Source organism: Bubalus kerabau, chromosome 5 (genome assembly GCF_029407905.1).
Source record: "Bubalus kerabau isolate K-KA32 ecotype Philippines breed swamp buffalo chromosome 5, PCC_UOA_SB_1v2, whole genome shotgun sequence".
Lineage (NCBI taxonomy): Eukaryota > Metazoa > Chordata > Mammalia > Artiodactyla > Bovidae > Bubalus > Bubalus kerabau.
In genome coordinates, this window is record NC_073628.1 from 34,978,781 (window position 1) to 34,999,021 (window position 20,241).

A 20,241-nucleotide genomic window follows, 5' to 3' on the forward strand; every position below is an offset into this window, starting at 1 on the left:
AGAACCTTTATAATATAGTAGATTACATCACAGTGCTAATGAACTCTTCCAGGTAGGTATTAAAATACCTAAAAACAAGGGTTTTACAAAAATAGATCCACAGACATAGAAAACAAACCTATGGTTACCAAAGGGGGAAGGGGGGATAAGAGATAAATTAGGAGTTTGGGATTAACATATACACACGACTATATACAGAGCAGGTGACCAAAAAGGATCTGCTGTATAGCACAGGGAACTATGTTCACTAGGGGAGAAGAATCTGAAAACTAATATATATAACTGGATCCCTCTGCTGCGCACCTGAATCTAACACAGCATGGTGAATCAATGATACTTCAATTAAAAAAATTCCTGTTTTCAGATTCATATTATGAAGTCCAGAGTAGTTAATTTGCCCATGATGATACACAAACTTCTCGAGCCAAGATTTAGATCCAAATCGTTTTTTACTCCCAAGCTCCTACTTATGCCATTGTAGGCCTGGCAATTAGTAATAAAGCACAACCCCAGCACAGTCTTACAGGCTAGTATGGAACTGGTAAACAAATAATTAGAATAGAAAGCAGTAAATCCCAACCACAGAAGTATATACAGGGTGTAGATGGAACATAATCAGTGAACTTATCTCAAGTATGATAAGAGATATGGTCAGGGCTTCAAGAGCGATAGCAGAAAATCAAATCAGTTATTTTCTTTGGTGTCAACTGGGTGTTTACAGACTGTCTACTGTCCAAAGTATGATTAATATCAGTACTGATCAGCTAACATCCAACATATGCTCAGGAACTGTTATGTCTCGTTGGCTAACATTGTTAACTGACATCTGCTCATGGAATATTACCTCTTGAATGTTAGGGACCCAAGTAGTTCCTACATCACCTCAGTTCTTAGCTGGTCATTCCGATGAGTGCTGACATCATCTAGTTCTGACATTTAGCTACAATGTATTGCAATGATCCTAATCTGTAAGCCTACTTAAAATCTGCCCTGTTCAGTTAGATAGTTTTAAAATGTAGACATTACAAAAAGGCATTCTCAAGGTAGAAGGGTCCAATCTCTTCAAGAAATCTAGAGCCCTTTTCTCTTCTCATTTTGGAAAAAAGTCAAATGAAAAACAAGCACCAGGCAGGAGGAAAACCAGAGCGGCAAAGTCAGAGTAAATAGCATGTTTCATTTTTGTGGCTTCCGTTCTGAATCTAGTGACAAAGAGAAAACATGCAAAGGTCAGGAGCTGGGATGGCATTCAGGGAGCCGAGTCTTGGGACAGTTATGAGTGTTCTCAGAGGAATAGGAAGGTGGCAGCAAATCAATGGACTCCTGGGCCCAATCAGGGAGCTGAGTATTTGCTGGTGATCCCAAGAGGGACCTGGGTGGTCTGTGAAGAACTGGAAAAACACAATAATAACATATTATCAATTATATGTTATTGATAAGAGTATCTTACTTGTTATTTAGCAGAAGTTTTCTTTTAAAAAATACTTAATTTTCATGTGAAGTTGGTCCTAAGTACCTTGCATAAGTAGGTGCTCAGGTAGTGTTGAACTGGATTAAGCTCAAAGAGGTGAGACTAGTGAGACTAGTGTACACACAAAGCTTTATGTTACTGGGAGCTCTTGTGATGCAGCTCCAGCCTGCTGTGCGTGTGCTCAGTGGTGTCCGACTCTGTGACCCCACGGACTGCATCCCGGCAGGCTCCTCTGTCCATAGGATTTTACCGGCAAGGATACTGGAATGGGCTGCCATTCTTTCTCCAGGGGATTTTTCTGACCCAGGGATGGAACCCACGTCTCCTGTATTGCAGGTGGATCCTTTACCCGCTGAGCCGTCAGGGAAGCCCCCATCTTCAGCCTCAGTTCAGTTCAGTTCAGTCGTTCAGTTGTGTCCAACTCTTTGCGACCACATGAATCGCAGCACGCCAGGCCTCCCTGTCCATCACCAACTCCTGGAGTTCACCCAGACTCACGTCCATCAAGTCAGTGATGCCATCCAGCCATCTCATCCTCTGTCGTCCCCTTTTCCTCCTGCTCCCAATCCCTCCCAGCATCAGAGTCTTTTCCAATAAGTCAACTCTTCGCATGAGGTGGCCAAAGTACTGGAGTTTCAGCTTTAGCATCATTCCTTCCAAAGAAATCCCAGGGCTGATCTCCTTCAGAATGGACTGGTTGGATCTCCTTGCAGTTCAAGGGACTCTCAAGTGTCTTCTCCAACACCACAGTTCAAAAGCATCAATTCTTCGGCGCTCAGCCTTCTTCACAGTCCAACTCTCACATCCATACATGACCACAGGAAAAACCATAGCCTTGACTAGATGGACCTTTGTTGGCAAAGTAATGTCTCTGCTTTTTAATATGCTATCTAGGTTGGTCATAACTTTTCTTCCAAGCAGTAAGCGTCTTTTAATTTCATGGCTGCAATCACCATCTGCAGTGATTTTGGACCCCCCAAAAATAAAGTCTGACACTGTTTCCCCATCTATTTCCCATGAAGTGATGGGACCGGATGCCATGATCTTCGTTTTCTGAATGTTGAGCTTTAAGCCAACTTTTCACTCTCCACTTTCACTTTCATCAAGAGGCTTTTTAGTTCCTCTTCACTTTCTGCCATAAGGGTGGTATCATCTGCATATCTGAGGTTATTGATATTTCTCCCGGCAATCTTTATTCCAGCTTGTTTCTCCCAGTCCAGCGTTTCTCATGATGTACTCTGCATATAAGTTAAATAAGCAGGGTGACAATATACAGCCTTGACATACTCCTTTTCCTATTTGGAACCAGTCTGTTGTTCCATGTCCAGTCTAGGCTATCCCAAACAAGGATGCCTGTGACCTCCTACCAGCAACCTAAATCCCTGTTGCTGGGGTTGACTGATTTAATCAATATTTACTGAAGAGGTGTTGTGGATCATACCTTGTCTCAGGTGCCAGGGACACAAAACAAAAACATCTTTATCCCTACCTTCAAGGAGCTTACTGACAAGGGCGGCCACAATGATGACTGCCAGCCGTCCAACCTGTCTCCTCTTGGGTCGTCCATGGAAGTTCCAAAATCTGAGAGTACAGAACATCAGTTCAGTTGCTCAGTTGTGTCCTACTCTTTGCAACCCCATGGACTGCAGCATACCAGGCTTCCCTGTCCACACATAAGCATCAGTATAAACCACTGAGATAATTTCCTTCAACCCCTCCCCCGTTTTGCCACTCCAAGTTTAACCTAAACAATGAGGAGGCACGTACTCCTTTTTAAAGCTCTCCTAAGGTAAGAGTCGGACATGACTGAGCGACTTCACTTTCACTTTTCACTTTCATGCATTGGTGAAGGAAATGGCAACCCACTCCAGTGTTCTTGTCTGGGGAATCCCAGGGAAGGGGGAGCCTGGTGGGCTGCCGTCTATGGGGTCTCACAGAGTCGGACACGACTGAAGCGACTTAGCAGCAGCAGCAAGGTAACAATGAATTTACTGTGTGATCTTGTCTAGGGTCTCACAACTCACCGTGTGGAATTCCTTCCACAGGATGATGATGCTGATGCAGTGATGACCGCAACCACTATTGATCAAGCACGTGGTACATGCCGATTCCTGTGCAAGATACTCTGTGCATTTTGTTAGTGTGTATTAATTGCATTTATTTTTGAAGCTAAAAGAAAATAGATGATGTGTAACTGAGGACTAAGTATCTAAGGCTCCTGAATGTTTACAAGTGTATCATATTTTACTTTTCATAAAATATATCTTAATTTGATTAACAACATTTCCAACTTATTTGAAACTTACAAAATGGCACTGAATGTATCACATACTCTACACATCTTATCTCAGTTCAAACTCATAACAATTCTGTGAGCTAGGAACACTGTTTCTAATTTATATTTGGGAAGTTTGAGGATCAAGAACTTAAGTGGCTTGCCCAAGGTCACCTATCTCGTGGGCGGTAGAACTGGCTTTCCATCTCAGGGCCGTCTAGACTCCATGAAGCACTAAATCTCCGTATTCTTCCTCCTCCTCTGTGGTAGAGGTGCTGCTCGTCTCCCCAGTACACACCCTGATCACCCTATTGGAGCATGTGAACTGGCACTCTGAAGGCGGGTGCCAGGGTTGGGCAGTGTGGGTGGGTGTGGCCCAGGAAGGAGGGAGGCTAACTTCAGATCCCCAAAACTCAAATGTGGTCACACACATAACACCCCCATCACAGCCCCGTTATATCTACAGGGCTGTAAGCTGATTCCTGTGACACTGAGATAACTCAGGCCTTTTCTGGAATTTCTCTGTCTAAATTGTTTGAGGGTGTCCCTGCCCTCAAGGGTTACTTCAGCAAGAATAAACACTTACTGGAGGGCTCTCAGTGGGCCAGCTTCAAAGTAGCGACAGGACAGAGTTCAGTTTTCTGAGCTTACGGTGTGCCTCTGAGGGCACGATCATGGATGCTCAGCAAGAGTGAGGCCGGGAGGCCACAAACACCTTATGAGCTCACTGTCCTGAGCTCCCTGCCACCTCCTCCACAGTCTCCCCGGTCCTCTGTCTCCTAGAGGCTCCTTGTTTTGGTTTTCCAGCCAGCTACCTGGGGCTTTACTTACCCTGCTTCTGACATGCCCTTCCTGCATTTACTACACCTTGTTGGGGCCATCTGGTGGGAAGATGGAGAGAAACAAAGGAGCAGGCAGTTCACCCACACCCTTGAGACCATTATTCCTCGATCAAAGGGGGACAGTTCCCCTCCCTTAAGAGGCTTAGGTGTCTGTGGGTCTCTATAGTCAGGACACCCCTTTCTCATCCCTCCAGCCTGCCGTAGAGGGTTTCTCCTGAAGTGAGAAATGGGCATCTCCACACTGATGCCCATTTCTGAGTCTTCAGCTGCCTTGAGTTAGGTTGGCAGACACCAGAGGGGAATAAAAAAGATCAACTTACTGCCAATTCAGTGGTACCCCAAATCTTAGTTTTCCCCTCCCAATCCAGCTGCTGCTGTTCACTTTCCAGCCCTCAAGCATCTCTGTGCATTCCGTCCAGATTCTGTGGTTGTTCCATCTTACCTGAAGCCAGAACCTGAAAGGTCCTCTTTAAAGACCAGATCCAAAATAAAGAGAAAAAAATAAATACCAGGCCCACTTAATAAAGGAATAACAGACTCAGTCAGCACTTTTTGTATTGCATTAACATCACTCAATCTCAACATCACAAGAAGTCAGACAATCAAACTTTAGGTGCCTCTTGACGGGATAGGATATAAAGCACACACGAATTAGTCTTGCTGGAAGCAACTGAAGTGGGATTCAATTAAGCCTTTAGAGCTTCATGCCAGCTAATAGGAGACATGGAGTCAAGTGTAAAATGACAGTCTGAAGAACCATCACCCAAATCCGGGTTGTGAGACCTTCTGTAGTACAGTGACCTGGTGTCTCCAACAAATAAACAGCACGAAGAAGGTGAAACTATTACAGAATAAGGCGACTTCAGAGACACAAGTAAAAGGGGGATAAATCTCACGGGATTCTTGAGACAATTCAAGGAGATAATTAACGTAAGGTGCTTAGCAGAGTCTGGCAAGCAGTAAATGAGCTATTACTACCTCCTGTCAGCTCTCACGAGTCTCCGCCTCTTCATTCACAAAACACAGGAGATGACAGCCCTTCCCTCTCACGGCTGCTGGAGGACCAAAGGATTCAGGTCCCTTTCCCTCTGCACCTGGGCAGGAAGGTCTGACTGCAGCACTATCCCATGCAGTATCTCCAGTTAGCCAGTAGATGGCAGCCCAGGCCCGTTTATTTGGAACCCCGGGCTGATGCGGGAGCTAGTCTTGTTTTGCTCTAAGAAGCCGGGTCCTGCCTCATCACCAGTATTCCCCTTCTCTTAGGTAGGAGGCCTAAAAATGATGAGAGAGAATCGGAGTTTCTGAGATACAATTAGGGTTCTAGTAGCAGTTTGCTAAGGATTCAGTATCTGCTGGACAGAGAGGTATTTCTGACCCAGCTGGATCAGAGTTCAGGCACTACTTGGCTGGCTGTGCCTGGACCCTGCTTCCTGTCCCAGTGCCATTCTGCTCCATTCTGAATCACCTGTGCACAAGCCCATCATGGTTTAGTTTCTCTTCCCCATCAGACTGGGGATAGTTTAAAACTATGCTCCTACCCACACCTGGAGCAAGATGTCCTTTGGGAAAAATTTGTCAAATGAGTAAATATGTACACACACTCTGGAGATGCAATCACATATCCTCCCTTCCCAGAAAACTGCATACACCACAGGATGTATGCATTTTCTTTTTGTCTATCAGTTGAGATAACTGGGGTTGTGATTAAAAGTGCATGCCCTGGAACAGGATTTGTTGTTCAGTCGCCAAGTCGTGCCCAACTCTGTGTGACCCCATGGACTGAAGCACACCAGGTCTCCGTGTCCCTCACTGTTTTCTTAATCTGCTTTACACGGCACCCCTTCATGGATCCTTGTGGCGAAGGGGCTTGCGTAACTCAGTGAAGCTACAAGCTACACTGGAAGGGTGGTTATGAGCCACCAGAGACAGACGGGTCATAGTGGAGAGTTCTGACAAGATGTTATCCACTGGAGGAAGGAATGGCAAACCACCCCAGTATTCCTGTACTGTATTGCAGTGTTCATGAACTGTATAAAAAGGACCAGCAGTCCTTAGGTTCAAATCCCAATTTCTCCACTTACTAGTTGCATGTCCTAGGAGAAGGGCCTAAGTTTTTCTACCAGCAAAATGGGATAGGCAATAGTATCTTGTGGGTTGTTCTTTGGTGAGGACTAAACGAGCAAATGCATTTTAAGTGCTTAGGAAAGTGCCTGGCACACAGTAGGCACCCAATGCATATTAATTCCCATCTGAACACTGCCTTCTTCTGGGACACATGGAACGCACCTGCAAAATAGGCGCTCAAGGAAGATATCGAATGGCCTGGGGTGGCTCTCTGGCGTAGGGTGAGGAATGGCTCTTAAGAAACAGCAGTACTGTCTCCAGCTCCCCCACCCCTTCCTCTTGTTACTGATGGTCTCATTATTAATCATTTAAAGAAGCCAAAGGGCAATCTCCAACCCCACAAGTCATGAATGCTGTTCTGCTCACTTTCTTCCAAACCCAAGCTCAGCAGTGGTGTCTGCTGTTGTCTGCATGTTGCTGGGGACAGCACGTTCAGGACTGAGGGACCCTCCTCCCCGTGGCCCAAGGCTGAGAAGGCACTGACTGAGGCAGAGGAGGAAGGGACCTCCAGGGCTGATTTCCTATCTCTGTCACCTTTCTGGGGTGTGTGTGTGTGTGTGTGTGTGTATGTGGTGCTTTGTGGAGCATCTTCCAAAGGTCCCTGTTCAGCTCTGGAGATGCTGTGTAGCTCAAAAGGATTCCTATATGATGGACATCTGCACCACACAAAGAGCAGGAGCAGGAAAGGGATTATTATGGTCCTATCAAATCACTTACGATTATACAGTGGAAGTGACAAATAGTTTCAAGGAAGTAGATCTGAAAGAGTGCCTGATAAACTATGGATGCAGGTTCGTGACATTGTACAGGAGGCAGTGATCGAGACCATCCCCAAGAAAAAGAAATGCAAAAAGGCAAAATGGTTGTCTGAGGAGGCCTTACAAATAGCTGAGAAAAGAAGAGAAGCTAAAGGCAAAGGAGAAAAGGAAAGATATACCCATTTGAATGCAGAGTTTCAAAGAACAGCAAGGAGAGGTAAGAAAACCTTCCTCAGTGATCAGTGCAAAAAAATAGAGGAATACAATAGAATGGGCAAGACTAGAGATCTCTTCAAGAAAATTAGAGATACCAAGGGACCGTTTAATGCAAAGATGGGCACAATAAAAGACAGAAATGGTATGGCCTAACAGAAGCAGAAGATATTAAGAGGTGGCGGCAAGAAAACACAGAAGAACTGTACAAAAGAGATCTTCATGGTCCAGATGACCACGATAGTATGATCACTCACCTAGAGCCAGACATCCTGGAGTGTGAAGTCAAGTGCGCCTTAAGAAGCATCACTACGAACAAAGCTAGTGGAGGTGATGGAATTCCAGTTGAGCTATTTCAAATCCTAAAAGATGATGCAGTGAAAGTGCTGCCCTCAATATGCCAGCAAATTGGGAAAACTAAGCAGTGGCCACAGGACTGGAAAAAGTCAGTTTTCATCCCAATCCCAAAGAAAGGCAATGCCAAAGAATGCTCAAACTACTGCACAACTGCACTCATCTCACATGCTAGCAAAGTAATTCTCAAAATCCTCCAAGCCAGGATTCAACAATATGTGAACTGTGAACTTCCAGATGTTCAAGCTGGATTTAGAAAGGGCAGAGGAACCAGAGATCAAATTGCCAACATCCGCTGGATCATGGAAAAAGCAAAAACATCCAGAAAAACATCTATTTCTGCTTTATTGACTTCTCCAAAGCCTTTGACTGTGTGGATTACAACAAACTGTGGAAAATTCTTCAAAAGATGGGAATACCAGACCACCTAATCTACCTCCTGAGAAATCTGTATGCAGGTTAAAAAGCAACAGTTAGAACTGGACATGGAAAAACAGACTGTTTTCAAATCGGGAAAGGAGTACATCAAGGCTGTATTTTGTCACCCTGCTTGTTTAACTTCTATGCAGAGAATATCATGAGAAACGCTGGGCTGGATGAGGCACAAGCTGGAATCAAGATTGCCAAGAGAATTGTCAATAACCTCACATATGCAGATGATATCGCCCTATGGCAGAAAGTGAAAAAGAACTAAAGAGCCTCTTGATGAAAGTGAAAGAGAGTGAAAAAGTTAGCTTTAAACTCAACATTCAGAAAACTAAGATAATGGCATCAGGTCCCACCACTTTATGTCAAATAGATGGGAAAACAATGGAAACAGTGACAGACTTTATTTTCTTGGGCTCCAAAATCACTGCAGATGCTGACTTCAGCCATGAAATTAAAAGACACCTGCTCCTTGGAACAAAAGCTTTGACCAACCTAGACAGCATATTAAAAAGCAGAGACATTACTTTGCCAACAAAGGTCCATCTAGTCAAGGCTATGGTTTTTCTGGTAGTCATGTATGGATGTGGGAGTTGGATTATAAAGAAAGCTGAGCGCTGAAGAATTGATGCTTTTGAACTGTGGTGTTGGAGAAGACTCTTGAGAGTCCCTTGGACTGCAAGGAGATCCAACCAGTCAATGCTAAAGGAAATCAGTCCTGAATATTCATTGGAAGGACTAATGCTGAAGCTCCAATACTTTAGCCACCTGATGTGAAGAACTGACTCATTTGAAAAGCCCCTGATGCTGGGAAAGATTGAAGGTGGGAGGAGAAAGGGACGATAGAAGATGAGACAGCTGGATGGCATCACCGACTAGATGGACATGAGTTTGAGCAAGCTCCCGGAGTCGGTGATGGACAGGGAAGCCCGGCATGCTGCAGTCCATGGGGTCACAAAGAGTCGGACACTACTGAGTGACTGAACTGAACGGTCTCACCGTGTTTTTCTGCATGTCCGTTTGGACAGACTTGAAGATGTGACAGGCGACCACTAGGTGGCATTATCAATGTGAAGGTGCCATGTGTGTGAAAACTCATCAGCTGCCCTGTACAAGGAAGGACTGGTAAACCTCTGTCTGGAGAAGATTAGACCTCTCATCTCAATAACTTCCAGCCACCTGGTAAGACCTGGGTGCAAACGGAGGCTGTTCTAGGACAATGTACAGGTACAGTCAGTTCAGTTGCTACTGCTACTGCTGCTAAGTCACTTCGTCGTGTCCGACTCTGTGTGACCCCATAGACAGCAGCCCACCAGGCTCCCCCGTCCCTGGGATTCTCTAGGCAAGAACACTGGAGCGGGTTGCCATTTCCTTCTCCAATGCATGAAAGTGAAAAAGTGAAAGTGAAGTCACTCAGTCATGTCCAACTCTTAGCGACCCCATGGACTGCAGCCCACCAGGCTCCTCCATCCATGGGATTTTCCAGGCAAGAGTACTGGAGTGGGGTGCCATTGCCTTCTCCGTCAGTTGCTACAGGAGGACAGAATTTGAAGGCGGGTGGGCGGAGAGCCTGGCTCCGCCCCCCGGTCCACGCTAGATTCCCGAGGCCACGCCCAGCTGCTGCAGGATGGCTCAGCGCCCCTACCTCATCAGGCGCTCTGCCTGCTGTTCCCTACTTTCTTCCCTTCTTTTCGAGTCAGTCGAGGTGCTAGCTCCCCTGATCCATGGATGGAACTGGCTCGTGGCTTCTTTGTGCCCCACTGTCTCTGCACCTGCTTCTTTCCCGGGTCTTTGCCGCTTTAGTGGACGGGGCTGTTTCCCACTGACTGGAGATCCCCTGGCTTGGTGTTGGGAACAGGTCGGGCTGCTTCTCTTCAGTCCCCACACTCCCCCAAAGATGTACAAGGGCTTTCTCACCCACAGCAGCCCTTGGGGGTCCAGGGGCCACCCTCTGTCTCAGGGGCCCTGAATATGCCCTAGAATGCTGAAAGTTTGTCCACACCGGTTAAGCAGTTGTGGAAACAGAGGACTGGTTATATAACCTGCCCTGCCCAGTGCATAATGAAAATAGAGGACTCCTGATTTTAGAATTTCAAGATGGTGCCAGCAGAGCATTAAGCGGGCTCTTCTGAGTACAGGGTCCAGGATGACCGCACCATCTGCATGCCCTGAGACAGTCCTGAGTTTGGAGTTGTGTCTAGGGATGGGGGGGGGCAGCTTGTGTCTGCTGAAGAGTCATCAGGGGATCTGCTGGCTACCTGAGAGGTGGCTGGCCATCAGCAGTCTTCACAGGAAGCCCTCACCCCAGCAATTCCCTTGCTCCCCAGCTTTAAGACATCAGAGAAACAGCCTTTAATTTGAACCTAGATTCAAATTCTGAGTCTATTTCCATAGCAGAAATCATGAACGTCTCCAGGCTTCACATGCCTCATCTGCAAAATGGGAGGTGGTAACATCTACTGTGAATACCGCCATAGGCTCTAATGAGATCTAACAGGACAAGCCCTGGGTCTAGAGCCCACACCTACTGCACTTCTCTGAGCCTGCCCCTGCCACTAGCCAGCACTGCTTGTCCTCAGATGCACCCAATCAGGACAGAACAGGGGCGGACATTGGGGCCTTCCGATTTGGGGGTGCCTGCTCGGTGAGGAGGTTTACCACGTGGTGAGGTCCACGGAGCTCCTCCTGGGTGCTCCATGGGCCTCTGGCAGCATCAAGTAAGCAAGGGGAGGGAAGACGAAGGAGACCCTGGAGCAGCTCTTAGAGCACAAGATCACTGTGGAGTTCTCTCATCACTCTCCTAACAAATGTGTACGAACACTTCTTGCGCCAGGTGCCAGGGGTATGGCGGTAAGCAGAACAAGGCGGGTCCTGCTTTCTGTCAGCCTAACGCTTGCATGAATGTGTCCCCTTCTCCTCGATGCACCCCCTCACCAGCCAACCGTCGGCTAGCATTTACGAGGCGTTCACGGTGAGGCGGAAAATGAGAGCACAGCAGGTGCTGAGACACTCTACCAGCCTCCTCTGATCGAATGAATAAAAGCTGTGTGCTTTGCTTCCAACAGCCAGCACCTGCGACTCTTTGTAGGCGGGCTGTCCTCCGGTTGCTGGGGCCCCCTTTGCTGAGTACACAGAAAGCCAGAGGTGCCTGGGAAATGACATCCCCAGGGACAGCCCTTAACCGATCTCCGCCAGGCGCAGATGTGTAAATACGCCAGCCTCTGCCTGGCTGGGGACAACTCTCGGGTGTAACTTAGACTGTTTCCACAACCCCTCCCCCTGGACTTGGCCAGATTCCTCTCCTGGGACCCTGCCTGAGCTCACACTCTTGATGGTCCTCTTCCCTTCCTTGTCCCTCTTCTTCACACATCCGTTTTTTCCTGAGACCCCTACATGATAACTTCAGACAGATCTTGGTGCAGGGTTTCCTTATGTAGAACTCCCCCACTCAAGACACAAAGAGAAGCAAAAAGGAGGTAGTGATCCCTCCTGGTCTTTGTGTTACTACCCACAGTGATGCAAGTCAGATGTCAGTCATTATAAATAATAGAAGAATAATTCCTTTCATAATAAATTTGAGTGCATTCAAAATTATCCCTGTAATACTATGATCAGTCTCCCCTCACTTCCATTCTGGTCTACTTTATGAGTGTGGAGAAAGAGGAGGCATTCCTGCTTGCTGGGGTTTGTACATAACCTACACTTTTATTATTACATCAAATCTAGATAAATCCATGGGATTGGGTCTTGAACGTAAACATCAACCATCGGGTGTTTTGCTGTGTGAAAGACGTTGAGACATGCGGGATCAGATCCCTGGGAACCGGAGGGCTTTTTGCCTGCCTGGACTAGGTTCATGGGAGTAAGTCTTGGGGGCCCAGGTTCCCCCAGGACCACGTGAATAGCACACCTTCCTCCCACCAGAGATGTCTTCTGCTGTCATCTAATAGCTTCTCACTAAAACCTCTTGCAGGAAATTCTATGATTCTTCCCTCTTTCCAGCCAGCGCACCCTGGAATTTCCTTCTTTGGCACTATGGAAAATGGTTTTGCTGCAACCATGGTCTTAGCACTTGGCCCACCCCCTTCCCTCCCCTGAAGCTAGCTGGAGTCTCAGCTTGTAGGCAAAAATCAGACTGTCAGGCAAGGGGTACATGAGGGACCTCAGTCAAGGCAGGAGGTGGGAGCCAGGGCTGGTCTTGTTGTCACAGCATGATGGCTAAGTGGAGCTTAAGTTCCCCAGACCTTGGTTCCCCCTACAACCAGATCTATGTCAGGAAGTGTGGATGGCAGGGCATCTGTCCAGCCCACCTGTCCAGATCCAGACACCTCCCTGGAGGTCTGGATCAAGCCCTTGGACACTGATGGGGTTCTGCTCCCAATAGCCCTACACCATCCTATTTATATCCCCACACACCATAGTGTCTGGAACCCCTGGCTGCTTTGCTGTGCTTCTGGCAACTTCCTGTCCCCAAAACTTGAGCTTGAGCTTGAGCTTATAGTGCCCCTTGATTCCAGAGACTGGGCCCTGGTACCTGCCTCAGGGCAAAACCTCTAAGATTTCTGCTCTCCTTTACCAGACCTCTGAGTTCTAGTGAGCCTGGATGCTGAGGCTGCTGGAGTAGTGATGGAGCTTGTTGGTATCACAATCTAGTTTCTGAATCTTTCTCGACTTTCTGACTGGGTGGTGGTGTTTATAAGCAAAGGGTCCTGTGTTACATCTTTATGTCCTCTAAGGCTGCTTATATATGTGAAAGAAAAACATTGTCTGCTATAAGTAAATAAAGGCTGTTGCAGCCATCAAGCCTTCGCATTACATCTGCCCTGAAGATGAGCGCTGAGGGAACTAAGGACAGAAATAGGGTGCCTGCCATCAAGCAGCCACTGCAGCCAACCCCTCCTCCCCAAAAGATGCACTCTGAGGAGACAGGAGACAAGGCACAGGATACTGGCCTCAGAGAGCTGAGGTGCTTATCAAAAGAATGATTTCATTGAGTCCAGACCCTTGCATATTCTCATATATAGAGAAGCGCTAAATTCCTTACTTGAGATATCTAGTCTTTAACAATGATCTTTTAAAGTTCCAACTACATAGTTTTTGTTGCAAAAACTCCTATATATTCTGGCTTCCCCCTATCCTTTACAGAGCAGTCTCTCAGAATTATTTGAAAATGCTCTGCCCAGGGCTTAAGTCCTCAGTTTTGCCTCCCAGATAAAACATAACTCACCCCTTTCAGGCTATGCATTTTTTTTTTCAGTCAACACGCACATGAAATGCTCATTAGACATTTACTGATTGACTCAATTTTTTTCTCTAGGCCTCTTCAGGAGCCACCATGGTATTCATTTATTTAATCATTTATCTTTCCATCCACCCATCTTTTAACAAACATCTGTGTCTGAAAGAATGATTCCCTCTGTCCCCATCTCACAAACTGGGGAAGAGATTTTTACGCTACAAACTCAGTCCTGGGAGTGTGGAATAGGTATATTTTAAAGGTGTGGGAAGGGATGACAAAGCCAGGCCCAGATGCTCTGCATACAGTGTCAGGTGCTGACTTCAATGGAGAAGTGGGCTTGCAGATTATAGAGCAGGAAAAAAAAATGCTTCCATTCTTCCTGGTAGGTTTAAGACTCTACTGCCCCTAAGAGTTGATGTCAGTCCTTGTCAAGCAGGAGGGAAAGAGGCAGGGTACAACCTTTAAAAAAATGACATAGCCACCGAGGCTATGACAAAAACTGATTAGAACCAACCATCCAAGATGGCAGGAGAGCTGACTTCCAGTAGACCTTGAGCCTCATTATAAAATATGCTAAATGACACACCCACAGGCGCCATGACAGTTCAGAGGCTCATCATAAAATGCCAAAAGTGGCCAGTGGCCCAATTCTTGAAATCTCTGCCCCTGCTCCAAAATAGTTGGAATAATCCTCCCACTGATAGGCTCAAAACACCCAGCCTATAAAGACTAACCATGCCGTATTCTGGGGCCTCTGGCCCTCTGAGATGGCCCACAGTCTGTCTCTGGAGCGTGTTTCTCCCAGGGGCACTCTCACTGTCCGAGACTACCCCCTGACCTGGGGCTGCGCTCACCTTTTAAAAGGGGCCACATTCTGCCTATGGAATGTATCACCTCTCCAAATTCACTTCTTACCTATTACTTTGTCTCTCACGAAGTTCTTTCTGTGAGGAGATACAAAGCACCCGAGCTTCATTAAGTCCTAAGACCAGGTGCCTGATCTCAGTTAAAACATGGTGAGTTCTAGGGGTTTCCCTGATGGCGGTTAAGACTCCGTGGTCCCAACGCAGGGGGCCCGAATTTTGCTGCAACTAAGATCTTGTGTGCCATAGCTAAACAACCTGAGGGCCAAGCAAGATCCCACCAAACACCCCTCACAGAGAAAGAAAAAAAAAAAAGACTGGGTTTGAACCCCAATCTGGGTTCACGCTGGGGGGTTCGAGTCCCAATCTGAATTGTGGGGTTTCACCTGCAAGGTGCATGGGTCTTCACAAATATGGTTTGGGTTCTTGAAGGATTAAAAAATTATGTAACTTTAACTTCAATTACCCTGAGACTCTGAAAAAGGGGACTGGCCTGGGAATGGTGGCCAGAGACTACCATGGGGCCATTACTGACAGATTTTGATAGACTCGGACTTGAGAAATTAACGCTGGATGGCCTGATGGGAGCAGGGGTGGGCACTCCCGCAGCAGGGCAGCTTTCCAAGGCCTGGAGAGGGATTGCCAGCCTGGGGCTGGAGAGAGACGCCTGCTGAAACGCCAGCATAAACCGGGTGTGAGGGCAGGGTGGGTAAGACTAAGAGCAACACCCTGTAAAAGGCTACACCCTCCTCGGCTGGATAAAGAAAAGGCTAATACTCCTCCATGTGTTTGAGTAAACTCCGGGAGTTGGTGATGGACAGGGAAGCCTGGCGTGCTGCAGTCTATGGGGTCGCAAAGAGTCGGACACGATGAGCGACTGAAATGAACTGAACCGAACAGTACTCACTGTAAAGCCTTTCTCCTCCCGCGTAGTGGTTTTTTCCACCACCTCCCCTCTCCGATCTCCCACACACGCTCGAGGGCACGGTTATAGATCGCGGCAAGCACGTGACATGTAGGAGCGGAGACCCACTGCTCCCGCCCACTGCTTGTTCCGAGAGGCCCTCCCACCTGCAGCTAATTCAGAGGAGAGGCGGCCCCTTGCCTCTAATCAGAGGCACAGACGCCACACCCCGCTGTTTCTCAAATACACCAGAGAGGGGACCCCTGCGGCAAAGGCAAAGCTGAGCTTAGGGTGACCCACAGCTGGGCAGCTGCTTTGGGCTCTGGGGACGCACAGTGGATCAGATACACACAGGTCAGGCTGGGGATGCTTAGCCCAGGCTGAGTCCATCCTGAAGGTGCGTGGCTCATGGCATGAGCACCGTGATTGCCTTCTAAGAGGGAAGGAGCTACCAGAGGGCTTCGGGAACACGTTTCAGCTGGGCTTGAAGAAGCGCTGAGTGCAAAGGCCTGCAAGGTGTGAAAGGCTGGGTATCTCGCGGAGGGGCACTCTCCCCTGCCACTGACTGTAGTGTGGTGGGGAAGAGGGTGGGGACGTCGCCGAGGAGGACGCGATACCCTGATACGCTGGGTCTGCTGGCTGTAAGTGGTAGGTCTCCTTGACAAGGGCATCTGAGGGTCAGGCTGAATAGCTTATGGTGTCCATAGTGTAAAGAGTTGTTGGCAGCAGTTCTCAAAGCGTGGAGATTCTCATCCACGTCATCTGGGAATACGTTAGAAATGCACATAGTGGGGCCCCATGCAGACCCAACCAGTCCACCCTAAAGGAAATCAGTCCTGAATATTCATTGGAAGGACTGATGCTAAAGCTGAAACTCCAATAATCTGGCCACCTGATGAGAAGAACTGACTCATTTGGAAAGACCCTGATGCTGGGAAAGATTGAAGGCAGGAGGAGAAGGGGACGACAGAGGATGAGACGGCTGGATGGCATCACCGACTTGATGGACATGAGTTTGAGTAAACTCCGGGAGTTGGTGATGGACAGGGAGGCCTGGTGTGCTGTGGTCCATGGGGTCGCAAAGAATCGGGACACGCCTGAGCAACTGAACTGAAGCAGACCCACTGATTGAGAAATTCTGGGGGTGGAGCCCAGCAATCTATGGTTTGAGAAACACCAGCTGAGTCTGATATAAGCCAGAGTTTGAGAACTACTGGTGCAGTGGAAAGAGTACCAGACTTCGGAAGGAAGGTGGGGAGGGGCCTGGGGAGAGAGACGTGAAAGGGGAAAGCTGCAGTCGGCCAAGAGCTGTTGTTCAGAGAGCAGCGGGCCACAGTATATACCTGCTTCTTTAAGGCAATCTGAGGAGGAACTAAGAAAGGTGTGGGCCGCCTTGTTACAGATAGAAGACTGAAGCTTAGAATTTAAATTACTCACCTAAGATCAGCCTCCATCCCTGGCACCACGGAAGAATGGCAGCCTGGACATCGGTACCTGGTCAGCCCATGGCTGCCCGGGTGGAGGGAAGAGGCCTGGAGCTTGAAGCTCCTTCCTGGGGGGCCTGGTGGTGAGCCAGACCCGAGGCTAATGGGAAGCAGTGAGCCTTCTGTTCTCACTCTTGTCCTCAATTATTTGAATTTTCATAAGGTTCACCATTCACACTAGGGAGCTGGGCTTAGCAAATGTATTTTCCTAAGTGACCAGCTGTCATCCCTGACTTCTAGACCTGAGGTTAAACGTGAGGTTCTTTGAAAAAGGCAGGGTAAAAAATTACCCGTCTGCGGTGACTACACCTACCTTAGATTTCTTTTTTTTTTTTTTTTTCAGAAAAAAAATACATATCATAGAGCAAAAAACAAAAATCCAAAACAACGCTAAAGGAATTTTCTTCCTTTTTCCCCCAAGTTGTATCATGTGGCTATAATAATTTGTATGATGAATATACATTTATTTTTGAAAGTGCAGCTAGTGACACCCCACGTGGAACGCAGTGACGTGACCCAGTGAACAAGCGGCAGAGTGTAGTTGTCTCCTTAGGGCAGTGTCAATCTGTCCGGCCACTTGGAGTCTGTCCCTGAGGCCAGTAAGAAGAGCAGCTGGGATATGGCCCCGGGGAACAGTGGGGCATAGCTGGTGAAAGAGTTGCTTTGGTATTTGTGAGGTTAAGGCCCAGGGTCTTTGTGTCCTCTGGAAATGCCTGGCTATGACAGGCGTCACCTGGAGGGCTTAAGGGGGACTTTGGGGCCAAGGACCAGAGCTTTGATGATCCACCTGAGAACTGAGCTTGCTTCTTGGAGTGCAAACTCAGAGCTGGCTCAGGCAGCCACTGTTCTCCAAACAAAAGGCCACGAGACACCTTTAAACACAAAATATTCTTTTATTTGTCAACGAAGGCTACACAGGGTCACTTCTGGTTTTGTTTTTATGCCTTTTTCTTTTCTTTTCTAGAAGGTATCTACATCTGCATTTATTTACAGCCTTGTCGGTATTTACACAGTCAAGAATACAGTGTTAGAAACACAAAAGTGTTGAGAAAAAAAACTTCTCAAAATTAGTTCCAGACTTCAGGAAAATTATTTCCACATGGTAAGGCCAGAGTCTCCAGTGTTGGTCGTCCAGAGGCAGCTTGGGAGAGTCCCGTTGCCAAAGCTGCGGGTTCAGAAGTCTTGAAGAACATCAGGCGGGTCTAGAAAAGTGGGATTCTGGTGTTGGTGAATCCGGGGCTGCCGGGCACCACCAGACGTCTGTGACTCAGCTTCTGCCAGGCTAGCGGAGCCTGCTGGAGCGTTCGTTCTCCATTGGCAGTTTGCCCTCAGAATCAAACACATGTTCTTGGGGACCATGAGGTCACCTGGTATCATGCCTTTGGCATTCCAGAGAGGGTAAGAAACCCAACATCGGCCCGCTGTCTGGGGCGGTCATGTACACAAGGCTGGTTTTTTGAGAATGTAAAGGTTGGAAAGGATCAAGTTTCTATCACCTGAGCAATGAGTCTTTAAAATGAGTTTGCTGTTTTTCGAAGGTTAAATGAAAGGGCCTTGAACTACAGAGTTCTTTAATTTCCTCCTGTCCAATAAAATACAGACAAGTATATAAACCTACCTGGGAATTATGAACCTTCAATAGAGGGCTTTTAGTCCTAAATGAGGATCCCAAGGGGAAAAGGAGACTGGGTTCTTTCTGGGAAGGAAAAGGAGGCGGGCCCTAGCTTGGGACCGGGAGCCACAGCTGGGGCGTTAGTGGCCACTGTGAGGGGGTAGATAGACTTGACTTTGAGCACCGGGGGAACAAACCCCAAAATCCGAGACCCTGCTGAGGCCTGGCCGACTCCTTCCTCCTGGGCACCTAGCTCAGTGTCCCAGTCCTCACCATGTGGCAACTGCAGGTACAAGGTTACCAATGTAAAACTATTCTAAGATTTCACGGGGAAATCTTGTCTTTGCATATTGGAAAACCCTGCCATTGTTAAAGGTGGTACTTAAAAGTCATAGCTAAAGAGGTTATTTTTTAAAAAAAAAACAAATCTGATTCCTTGTTGTGCTAAGTTGCTTCAGTCGTGTCCAGCTCTTTACGAGTCTATGGATTGTAGCCCACCGGGCTCCTCTGTCCATGGGATTCTCCAGGCAAGAATACTGAAGTGGGTTGCCATGCCCTCCTCCAGGGGATCTTCCTGACCCAGGGATTGAACCTGTGTCTCTTGTGTCTCCTGCATTCGCAGGCGGGTTCTTTACCACTATTGTCACCTGGGAAGCCCCGTTACGTGTCTATGAAAACACTGCCCCGTTTTATTCACCTTCCGCATCTACATCACCTTCTGCTCCCAGCCCCACCTCATCCTGATTCATTAGAATCACACCCTCTGGCCATTTTCAACTTCTGGTCAGTTTCTTAGAAATGGTTTCAAGTCCTCCATCCCTAGGTAGAAATCAGGTACTGGTCTGTTCCGTGGTTTAGTTCTCAGCAAACAGTTCTGAGTGGCAAGCATCAGGGGCCATTTACCGTGGAGTTTCTTCGCCTTCTTCCTGTTGTCATAGCTCCCCCCTCCAGTGATGTCTGTCTGGTGGGTGGGTGAAAAGGAAATCTCATCCTATAAAACCAAAGTTGGGGAATCACTGAAGTCCTATTTAAGGTGATGGCAGAGAGGCTGACGGCAGCTGTGGAGGATACAGGAGGAAGTAGGAGCTCTTCTAAAGAAGCTTCCACAAACAACTCTTCTATCTTCTTGGGACAGAAGCTGTCATCCTGCAGAATGATGGACCAGGGCCAGGGAGGGAGGGCTGTCACTCGAGGGAAGGGACACGTTTTGGCTGGTTAATGTCAAAAGGGCAGGTGCCATCAAAGATGGGATTTGATGCCTGGAGGCCATTAGGCTGGCACTGGGAACACTGGCTTATGCCGTCAGACTGTTGCTGTGACATTGGGACCGCTGGTCGCAGCGGGAAGACACTGCGAGGAGAGGCACTGAGTCACCTGCTGGCTCGAACGCGAAGCGACTCACAAGGGCCGAAGCCAGAAGCACCATCTCCAGTAGCAACCGCACAAGGCGAAACCGCGGTGCACGAGGCTGCCTGCCCCACACTTGAGACCCTTTCTCTACAGGCTGGGGGTGCTCCCATTTCCTCCCAAACAGCAGCTAGGCCTCCTTGGTGGTGTGTAGCCCAGGAAAAAATAGAACATCATTCGTTTAAAGAAATGGAATGTTCAGTAATTTTCTGTGACTTTGATCTTTAAGAGTCACTGTGACTTTGGGGTTGGAGAGTCGGAGGGTTGGGGAG

At 47.8% G+C, this 20,241-nt stretch overlaps 1 protein-coding gene across 5 annotated transcripts in view; it reads right to left on the reverse strand.

Annotated features, from left to right (window-relative positions):
* NARS2 (asparaginyl-tRNA synthetase 2, mitochondrial) overlaps window positions 1-15,617 on the reverse strand; it is a 183,700-nt gene extending 168,083 nt beyond the window's left edge. For 2 of the 5 annotated variants that reach the window (XM_055581438.1, XM_055581431.1), the window contains exon 1: window positions 15,470-15,617. The gene's annotated coding sequence lies outside the window, so the exon portion shown is untranslated. Of the gene's footprint in view, window positions 1-1,154; window positions 1,389-2,957; window positions 3,050-3,492; window positions 3,638-5,563; window positions 5,858-15,469 lie in introns of those variants that run through there. The other 3 variants (XR_008714624.1, XR_008714623.1, XM_055581439.1) reach the window with 3 other exon arrangements.
* Window positions 15,618-20,241: the final 4,624 nt, after the last annotated feature.